Source organism: Helianthus annuus, chromosome 4, assembly GCF_002127325.2.
Source record: "Helianthus annuus cultivar XRQ/B chromosome 4, HanXRQr2.0-SUNRISE, whole genome shotgun sequence".
Lineage (NCBI taxonomy): Eukaryota > Viridiplantae > Streptophyta > Magnoliopsida > Asterales > Asteraceae > Helianthus > Helianthus annuus.
In genome coordinates this window covers 199,038,574-199,044,909 of record NC_035436.2, presented here as the reverse complement: position 1 = coordinate 199,044,909, position 6,336 = coordinate 199,038,574, and positions in this window count along the sequence as shown.

Below are 6,336 nucleotides of genomic sequence, written 5' to 3'. Positions count from 1 at the left end.
TGTTTCACTTATTCACAATGCCTTGCCTTTTATAGTGAAAAAATGGACTTAGGATCATTACACATCACCCTACCATGGAGCATGGATGTTCAGCAGGTGGCCCTTGGTGCTAGGGGTCAGGTAGAGGGCGCCCATGCTTCATTTATTGCTCAAATGATCGTTCACAACTTCAAACAACAAGTCTGTCCAAAGTTTCTGCATCTGGGACTTGTACGCGGCCCGCATTAGGATCAAGCAACTCACACGCGGGCCGCATGGATCCTAATGTCAGAAAACGTATCTACACCTGGCTCGCGGCCCGCATTAAATCATGCATAACCTTAACGCGACCCGCATTAGACTTGATTTTCAAGATTTTTAATTCTTTTGTAATCATTAACCAAATCTTTTCTCATGATTAACCTGACCTTTCGGTTCCGAAGGGGTAACTTTGCGATTCGGCCCTCGATTATTTACGATTAAGGGCCTCGTGACTTTTACCCGCAATGTTAAGTCCCCGGTTAGTTTAATTACTATCCGAAAAGCCTTAACTTTTATTGTTGACGCTTTTAACCCCTCTCATACGAATTTGACCATAACTTTCTCGTTTTAAAACGGAACTTCGCGAAATTTATATAGTATATTCTAGTGAGTGTATTTTATTGTTACAAAGCCTCGGGTTCGTCAAAGGGTCACTCAGAGGTATAAATTAAACATGTTGACACAATTAACCCCTGTAGTTTGTAATCTCTCACTTTCTCCCGCGTTTCGCTCCGTACGATCCATGATTTATTCGTTTGAAGGTACGATCATCATTTAGGGTTACTATACAGTATATTTACCCTTCGTTGACATTTATAACCCTTGAATTTACGTACTTTCAAGGTTTGTCAACTTTAGTCCTTTATTAAATATTTAATGCCACGTGTAAACTTGTGACACGTGTTAACACATCATTGGACACAAAATTTCGAGGTGTTACATCCTCACCCCCTTAAAATAAATCTCGACCCGAGATTTACTCAAACAAATAAGGGTATTTTTCTTTCATTTTGGCTTCAACCTCCCACGTGAATTCGGGACCTCTTCGGGCATCCCATTTGACCTTAACAATAGGTACATGCTTCCTTCGAAACTTCTTTACCTGTCGATCTTCAATCGACAAAGGTTTTTCCACAAATTTCAAGCTCTCATCTATATGCACATCTGTGTGTGGTATCACCAATGATTCATCAGTGAAGCACTTCTTTAGATTGCAGATGTGGAACACATTGTGAATTCCATTGAGGTCTTCTGGTAAGTTAACTTATAGGCAACGGACCCGACCCGTTCGATAACCTCGAAAGGTCCTATGTATCTCGGGCTTAGTTTACCTTTCTTACCAAAATGCATCACCCCCTTCCAGGGTGATACTTTAAGTAACACTTTTTCACCTACTTCGAAGTGAAAATCTTTACGCTTCAGATCCGCGTAACTCTTCTGCCTATCTCGGGCAGCCTTGAGACGGTCTCGAATCTGGACAATCTTGTCCGTTGTTTCGAAGATTATCTCTGGTCCTGATAATTGGACATCTCCAACTTCCGCCCAACAAACAGGCGATCTACACTTTCTATCGTATAATGCCTCGAAAGGCGCAGCCTTTATGCTGGTATGGTAGCTATTGTTGTAGGAGAATTCGATTAGTGGTAGGTTCTTATCCCAACTACCACCCAAATCGATAGCACATGCACGCATCATGTCTTCCAACGTTTGAATAGTACGCTCACTCTGACCGTCTGTCTGAAGATGGTAAGCCGTACTAAAATTCAAACGTGTGCCCAAAGATTGCTGGAAGCTTTTCCAGAAATGCGACGTGTATCTAGTATCTCTGTCGGAGATAATAGACACATGTATGCCATGTAGGGCTACAATCTTATCAACATATAACTGGGCTAACATGTCGGAGCTATAAGTCTCCTTGATGGGTAAGAAATGAGCTGACTTAGTCAGTCTATCGACTATAACCCATATTGTGTCATTTCCTTTCCTCGCCTTGGGTAACTTGGTAATAAAATCCATAGTTACACATTCCCACTTCCATTCCGGAAGTTCAGGCTGTTGTAGCAAGCCAGACGGCTTCTGATGCTCAGCCTTGACTTGCGCACAAGTTAAGCATTTGGCTACATAAGCGGCTACAGACTTTTTCAAGCCTATCCACCAATAATTTGCCTTTGGATCCTGATACATTTTATCTGCTCCAGGATGGACAGAATATTTGGAACTATGGGCTTCCTGGAGGATAACATCCCGTAGTCCTCCATAGATAGGAACCCATATTCGCCCATTCAATCGTAAAATTCCGTCTTTGCTATGAGTTAACTGCTCCTCAGTTACTCCCAGCTTCTCTTTAGGATAGTTAGCTTCCAACACAGCTTCTCGTTGTGCAGCTAACAACCTTTCTATCAAATTATTCTTCACTTCAATGCTCTTAGCATTGATTCGGATGGGTTTCACCCTTTCTTTCCGACTTAAGGCATCAGCGACTACATTCGCTTTGCCGGGATGATACCTGATCTCACAATCATAATCATTCAAAGTCTCCATCCAACGGCGTTGCCTCATATTTTAACTCCTTCTGATTAACAGATGTTGAAGGCTCTTGTGATCAGAATAGATCACAAACTTGATACCATAAAGATAATGCCTCCACAGCTTTAGTGCGAACACAACGGCACCCAACTCCAAGTCATGGGTGGTGTAATTCTTCTCGTGCACCTTTAACTGTCTCGAAGCATAGGCAATAACCTTGCCTTTCTGCATGAGCACACATTCCATGCCAGTGTGTGATGCGTCGCAGTAAACTACGAACTCCTCGGTACCTTCAGGTAATGTCAGCACAGGAGCGTTGCTCAGCTTTTGCTTCAGAATATCAAAGGACTCTTGCTGCTTAGGGCCCCAAACAAATTTTATCTTCTTCTTGGTCAAGGAAGTTAAGGGCGCAGCAATCCTTGAAAAATTTTCAATGAATCGCCTGTAGTATCCTGCTAACCCCAGGAAACTACGAATCTCTGTAGGCGTCTTTGGCTCTTGCCAATTCATGACAGCCTCTACTTTAGCGGGATCCACCTGGATGCCACGCTTGCTGACGACATGTCCAAGAAATTGGACTTCTCGAAGCCAGAATTCGCATTTAGAGAATTTGGCATAGAGTTTCTCATGATGCAGCAGTTTGAGAATACAACGAAGGTGTTTCTCATGGTCAGCTTTGTTCTTTGAGTAGATAAGAATATCGTCGATGAAAACGATGACGAATTTGTCTAAGTACGGCTTGCAAACGCGATTCATGAGATCCATGAACGCAGCCGGTGCATTAGTGAGCCCGAAAGGCATCACTAGGAACTCATAGTGACCGTATCGAGTCCTAAATGCGGTTTTATGTACGTCTTCATCTCTGACTTTCAGTTGATGGTAGCCTGACCTCAAGTCAATCTTCGAGAAATAACTTGCTCCTTGTAACTGATCGAACAAATCATCGATCCTCGGCAAAGGATATCTATTCTTTATCGTGACCTTATTAAGTTCGCGATAATCGATGCACAGACGCATCGATCCATCCTTCTTCTTTACAAACAGGACAGGTGCTCCCCAGGGAGACGAACTAGGTTTGATGAAACCTTTAGCCAGCAGTTCATCCAGCTGGGTCCTTAACTCCTTCATTTCGGTTGGTGCTAGCCTGTAAGGTGCTCTAGCAATAGGTGCTGTTCCAGGGATGATATCGATCCTGAATTCCACTTGCCTATCTGGTGGCAAACCAGGTAGATCTTCAGGGAAAACTTCTGGATATTCCGAAATGACGGGAATGTCTTCTATCTTTGGTTTAGGCTCTTCAAAAATCACCTGTGCCATGTAGATGACACAACCCTTCTTTAGACATTTTGAAGCCTTGAGCATAGTCACTTGCTCAGGCAATCCGTACTGGGTATCTCCCCGAATGGTAAGCGATTCACCAGAGGGAGTCTTTATCACCACTTGCTTTCTGTTGCAGACGATTTGGGCCTGGTTGTGAGATAACCAGTCCATACCCAATACTAGGTCAAAACCGGCCAATTTAAAGGGAAGTAGAGATAGAGGAAAAGAGTGGTTCTTAATGGATATCACACATCCCTCTAACACAGTGGAGACGGTTTCTATGGTACCATCTGCTAGCTCTACCTCATAATTCACATTTAAGGTTTTGACAGGCATATTCAACAATTTGCAAAATTTATGATCTACGAAAGACTTATTAGCGCCCGAATCAAAAAGTACTCTTGCAAAGATATCATTTACGAGAAAAGTACCTGTGATCACGTTATCATCTAGCACTGCTTCTTTCGCTTCCATCCTGAAGACTCTTGCATTGCTCTTCTTGGCTTCTTCAGGCTTCTTGGCATACTTAGGGCAGTTGCTTTTAATGTGCCCCTTCTCGTTGCAGTTATAGCAGGTTGCATCTTTTATCTTCTTGCAGTCCACAGTCTTGTGGTCCTTGGACTTGCACAACCCGCAAGTATACGACTTCGACTGAGTCTGCGATTTTGATTCGAGCCTACACTTCCCAAAGTGATGTCTCTTGCAAGTCTTGCACTTGGGCTTCTCACCTGCCTGTTGCCCATCCCTCCTTGACTCCAACCCTTTCTTGTTATCACCGTTTCCACGGTGTTTCTTGCCCGACCTCTGTGAAGTATCATCTTCACGCTTTCTCTTTTCAGCCTCTTTGTTCCTCAGCGATCTTTGTCGGACCGCGTCCAGAGTAAGGGACAAAGATATGTCGGCTACAGATCGAAAGGTCGCTGGCCGAGAGGCCTTCACGCTTGCCTTTATTTCGGGGGCTAACCCACCGATAAAACGAGCGATCCTCTTTGGCTCCGGGGTTACCAGATATGGAACCAACCGGGACATCGTGTTGAAGCTCGTTAGGTAAGCTTGACAGTCAAGGTTTGTCATCACCAAGGACAGGAAGTCAGTCTCTATCTTTTCAACCTCATGTTGAGGGCAGTAATTCTCCTTGATGAGAGAAATGAATTCCTCCCATGACATGCTGTATAGAACAGCCTTTCCCGAGGCCTGAACCAACGCCCTCCACCAAGCCAGGGCCTCGCCCTTGAATGATTGTGACACATACTTTACCACATCTCTTTCTGCACAGCCGCTGATGTCCACCACGGTGTCCATCTCGTCTAACCACGTCATGCAGTCAACTGCGCCTTTCTCCCCAGTGAAGTCCCGGGGTTTACAAGATACAAAATACTTGTAGGTGCAGCCCCTGGCACGAGATGCATCAGTATACACCCTTTCTTTACGGACACTGTTTTCATTGGACGAGTGATTATCATCGTCCTTTTTAGGCTTGGACAGTGGTTTGCTGTGGGATTTCGAGTGGGTTTTCGGCTTTGAGAGTGGTTTGGATATGGTTCTGCTCCGGGAGTCAGTATATTCATCGTATTGTCGATCTAGGGTTGCCTTAACAGCATTGTCGACAAGAGCTTTTAATTGAGCGCCCGTCAGATAAACCTGGGCGTTATCGTATTCGTCTTCATTCGTATGACTATTCTCCCCACTAGGATCAGCCATGGTAACTTGAATCTGCTACAGAAGATAACGAAAAATTTTATTTAGGAGTTTATTATGGAATTGTCTTTTATGGCAATTCATTAACCATGGTAAACAGAGACCATATCTGGTTAATTTGTTACTCACTTTTATTTAGGATTTGAACATACTTATCCTAATTACAAACAATAATGTTAGTGGCATAAAAGCCTAGTCACGAGGACGTTTTTATAATATTAGCCGGGATTACAGAGAATCAAGGCATGAAGGTTTGAACCATAGTCCTTTTACCTTCTCTGACAGGGAGTCATAGACCACCACTGCCTTTTGTCTTTATATGACAATAATTTGGCCCGTAGGCACTACATCACTAACGGATGTTTTATAATTTGGCCCGTAGGCACTACATCACCAACGGGTGTTTAACAAATGATCGTCTTTATTGACGATTTAACCCTTGATTTACAATTCATTAAATTGGGCTTTGAAATCCTTAGGAGGATTTTTATACAAGAATGACGCCTGCGATTTTAACGAATCACATCTGCCATGAACGTTAACATGATTACAGAGGTTAACTGGAAATCTGAATCTTTTAATCAGGTCTTACCATCTTGGCCGGGTCTGAAAAGACACCTGGCTAGGTTTTACTCTTAAGATTCTTTATTTAGGCAGATTAATTTAAAAGGAAATGTATTTTGATTTATTTCATATATAATAATAACAAAAATGAAATTTATAACATACATTCCATAAACTTCAAATATGATTACACGCTGCCCTAAACGG